Below are 4,368 nucleotides of genomic sequence, written 5' to 3'. Positions count from 1 at the left end.
CATCGTACTCTAGCCTGGGCAAAAGGAGCAAAACTCTGTCTCAAAAAAAAAAAAAAAAAAGACATTTGGGGGATCTGGAAAATGTAAATGGCCTGGACATGAGGTGACACTAAGAAATGAGTTGATTTTGTTAGGTACGATCATGGAATTGTATTAGGTAAAGAAATATGTCCTTATTTTTTCAGGGAAACACACTGAAGAATTTAGAGATGAGTGACAGTGGCTCGTCAGTCCAGGAAAAGATGAGGAACTACAGGGTGGCCTCATAGTCTAGGGCTGGGCCTGTGGAGGGCATGACCTCAAGGTCCCTCTGGTGCCAAGCTGCCCTGGGAGCAGGTGTGGCCTCACCTCACTCCCCACTCCTCAATGTGGGCAAAGTCCACCCATGCCCAAGCCTTGCCTCATGGGCAGGGTGTTCACAGTTTGGGTACCATCAGGAGCCTCCTTTGGCCAATGGACCAGGCCAGCAACCCCCTCTTAGAGGTGAGCTTCCAGGCCCCAGCCTAGGGTGCAGGAAGTGGAGCTACACCCATTCACCTCTGGCCAGGGCCACTGTGGGGTCGGTTGCCTCAGCCCTAGAAAGCTCAGCTTGTCCCCAGGGAACTTGGTCTTGGAGAGCAGCCTGCTGTAACCCACCGCCGACTACAGCTGCCCCCAAAGCTGTGAACTCAGAGCATATGACAAATGGCCAAGTGCAAGAGTGTGAGGCCCTCCTCCTATCCTGCAGAGGCTGCTCCAGCCACACCTCTGCAGCCAGGAGGCAGTGACAGCCCAGGGTCCACAAGGTCCCCCCGTCTCCCAGGATGCTCCCTGAAGGCTCAGGTCAAACTGCACTAGTGGCTGGTGAGTAAAGGCCGCAGGACCTTTTCACAAAACACTGACCCGGTCCATGCAGGGCGCTTTCCCTGTCTTCCCCCCAGCTACTGCCTGACCCTGCCCCCTGCCTTTGCCCAGGTCATCCCTTTAGCCAGAAACAATCCCATCCCTCCCAGCCACACCTTCGACAGGGTCTCAACCCCAACATTTCTTTTTTAAGGATGCACACCCTGCAAATCCCAGGACAGGACTACAGCTCTTTACGGAATCCCCTTTCTCACGTCTGGGATCATTCGATATCCCTCTTCCTCACTTTACAAGGGTAGTGACTGTGTTTCTTTTTTTTTTTTTTGAGACGGAGTCTCACTCTGTCGCCCACGCTGGAGTGCAGTGGCGCAATCTCGGCTCACTGCAAGCTCCGCCTCCCAGGTTCACACCATTCTCCTGCCTCAGCCTCCCGAGTAGCTGGGACTACAGGCGCCCACCACCTCGCCTGGCTAGTTTTTTGTATTTTTTTAGTAGAGACGGGGTTTCACCGTGTTCGCCAGGATGGTCTTGATCTCCTGACCTCGTGATCCGCCCGTCTCAGCCTCCCAAAGTGCTGGGTTTACAGGCTTGAGCCACTGCGCCTGGCCTAGTGACTGTGTTTCTGTCAAACCCTGTGTCCCCGGCACTCAGCGCAGCACCAGACAGGGAGGAGCTGTGTTTGGTTTATGTTTGTTGAATGAATGACCACATCACATTTGCTTAGAGGGCTTGGCCAAGGCCCGTACTTCAGCATTAAATGATATGGTCAGAGCCAGCGACTGCACCGGGGGCTCTCAGGAAGCATAACTCCCCACCCCACTCTCTTACCCTACCCCTGCCCTGGGGGCACTTCCCTCTTGATGGCCCCCAGCAAGTGGCCTCCCACTGGCATTCCTCAGGCCTTGCTGCAATCAGCTGGTTACCTGTCCATGCCTGCTTTGAGAGGGACATGCCCCATCCCCACTGAGGGTGGGACCCACATCTCATTGCAGTGCCCAGGATTCAGTAAAGGGCAAACACTCATAGAGGCAGGAAGCAAGTGACTTCAGGAAGCCATAGGAAACTGGGAAAACCAAACCTCCTTTCTCAATGGAGAACCGGCTGGTCGCTGTCCCCTGGGAGCTGGACTCTTCTCCACATACAATTCCTCATCAGAAACAGGCAAAGAGGGCACTGGGCCTCCCCTGCTGCAGCTGTGTCCACAGAGAACAGCTAGGCCACCACACAAACCCAAGCCTGGCCCTACCTCCAGCCTCCTGTGCTAACCAAGGCTTCACCGTGGCTCAATCCACAAGGCCCCCAGAGGCAGCAGTCCTGGTTCAAATTCAGGATCTGCCCTTGCTAGCTGCATGGGTGAGTTCTTTCACTTCTCTGTCCCTGTTTCCTAATGTGTAACACAGGAATAAGCAGTGGCCTCTTCCTCCCAGGGTTTGCTGCAACTGTCTCTGAAGCTCTGTGACAATGCACCCCCACCTCTGCAAAAGCAAACCCCAAAAGGCCTGGTTTCTAAAGCAACAGCAATTTCAGCAGCACCGTCAGAGAGGCACTTCAGGCCAATCCTGGAGGAGCCAGGAATGACCCTTAGAGTGGGCCCCAGGGACGTCAGCCTTCTTGGAAAACAGCTCAAGGGTTGAGGGGGCCTCCCTCCTCCTGCCTCCCCCTTCTCCCACTCCCACAGCAGCCAGGTCCCTAGGGAGGGTCAGAGAACAGATGCTGGGGGTTCCCAGTCCCCCTAACCAGAGGGGCTCACAAGGAAGATGTGCAGAATGAACATTCTGGAAAACTGGGAAATGACCAGGGAGGAACATGGTGCCCCTCCCCCCAGCAAAAAAAAATTATACCCTCCCTGCTGAGATGGGGTGTCAGCAAGCTTCCTCACTTTACAAGTGTAGTGACTGTGTTTCTTTTTTTTTTTTGAGATGGAGTCTCACTCTGTCGCCCACGCTGGAGTGCAGTGGCGCAATCTCGGCTCACTGCAAGCTCCGCCTCCCAGGTTCACACCATTCTCCTGCCTCAGCCTCCCGAGTAGCTGGGACTACAGGCGCCCACCACCTCGCCTGGCTAGTTTTTTGTATTTTTTTAGTAGAGACAGGGTTTCACCGTGTTCGGGTGCAGGAAGCCCAGGGTGCAGGAAGAGGAGTTACACCCATTCACCTCTGGCCAGTATGCTCCCAACATATGAGACCTCATTTCTCATTCCTTCTTCAATCCCCATTCTCATTGTGGTTCGAAGTCTTTCTCTCTTGAGCCAGGAACTCCGCAACCTTCCACCCTCCCTACCTCTTCCTCTCCTACCGCAGCCTGGGGCTCAGTCCTGGCTTAAGCACTCAGTCCAGCAGAAGCACTGCGTAGCCTCCCATTAAAGCTCATGCCTGTGAAAAGAACACCCATTAAGGCCTTGAGATGGGGCCACACTGGCCTGCTGACTCTCAGCACTGGACACAGCAGGGGCCACACATACTCAGAACAAGGCCTGGAAAGGTGAGGCTGGAGGTCAGAAGTTGTGGCAGCTTCACATCAACTCAGCCTTAATGTGACTTCATTTCCTTCTCCCTCCAGCGGCCCAAAGGTGCAAAGATAAGTATGGGTGTTCTCTCTCCAACAGTGAGGTGCTGGGGGTGGGGGTGGGGGAATATGGAGAAGGGACCCTCACCACCCACACCTTCCTGCCTCCCCAACAAGTGCTGCCCTCCTCTGCCCAGCATTCTCCCCTCTTTGCCCTCAGCTAGTGGGTGCTTAGCCTCCAGATGGCATGCCCCACCTAGGCCCTGCCCTGGGCCTGTGATCCAGAGGTCCCAAGAAGCAGAGGCCAGGCTGGTGCAGGGAGTCAGCCGAGGTGAGGGTGACAGCACACAGGATTATCTCCCAGGGACAGGGCTGCTGCCTCGTAGCTCAGGATGGATAGAATGTGGGGGGTTATCCAGCTACATTTTCCCTCCACAGAAGACCAGAATGGGAGGGAAATAGGGGTGCTGCCCCGACTTTCTTCAACTCCCTGGGGCAGAAAAATGCCCTACCCCTATTTTCCAGTGCCAAGATTCAAGAAGAAAGGCAAGCGGAGACTTCCCTTTCTCAGTCCCTGCTTACTAATGGAAACATCGGTCCAGAACCTAAATCCAGTCCCTCCTCCTTCGTGCCATCGGGGGGGAGGTGCAGCCCAAACCCCCGAGGCCCCAGGGGCCCAGGTGTAGGACCCTTTATCCTCTCCGGCAGCCATCCCTGTGGGTGTGGCACCCCCGCCACACCCCATTCTTGTCATCTCAGGGGGAGGGGGGAAATGCAGTCGGACATCCCCCCCCCATCCAATCCATCCCGAGCTGCGAGGCGGCGGCTCTGTCCCTCGGAGATAATCCTGTGCACTCCCCACCTTCGCTCACCTCGGCTGACGCAGGAGTCTCCGGAGCCCGCACTCCCAGACATCACTGCCCTCCTTCCTGAGGGTGCTGAGGCTCGGAGGCTCAGAGATGCTACTCCTCCAAGGTCATGCAGCGAGACAGCGGCAATGAACAGGGTCGTGGGGGGGGG

The 4,368-nt window shown here is 55.8% G+C and overlaps 1 protein-coding gene across 1 annotated transcript in view; it reads right to left on the bottom strand.

Annotated features, from left to right (window-relative positions):
- The window catches only part of LOC105512732 (chromosome unknown open reading frame, human C20orf27), a 15,798-nt gene that overhangs the window by 10,289 nt on the left and 1,141 nt on the right, over window positions 1–4,368 (bottom strand). The gene's annotated exons all lie outside the window — the stretch shown is intronic.

This window comes from Colobus angolensis, unplaced genomic scaffold, assembly GCF_000951035.1.
Source record: "Colobus angolensis palliatus isolate OR3802 unplaced genomic scaffold, Cang.pa_1.0 Scaffold219, whole genome shotgun sequence".
NCBI lineage: Eukaryota > Metazoa > Chordata > Mammalia > Primates > Cercopithecidae > Colobus > Colobus angolensis.
Note: the sequence above shows the minus strand (reverse complement) of the source record. Positions and strands in the feature narration are given on the sequence as shown.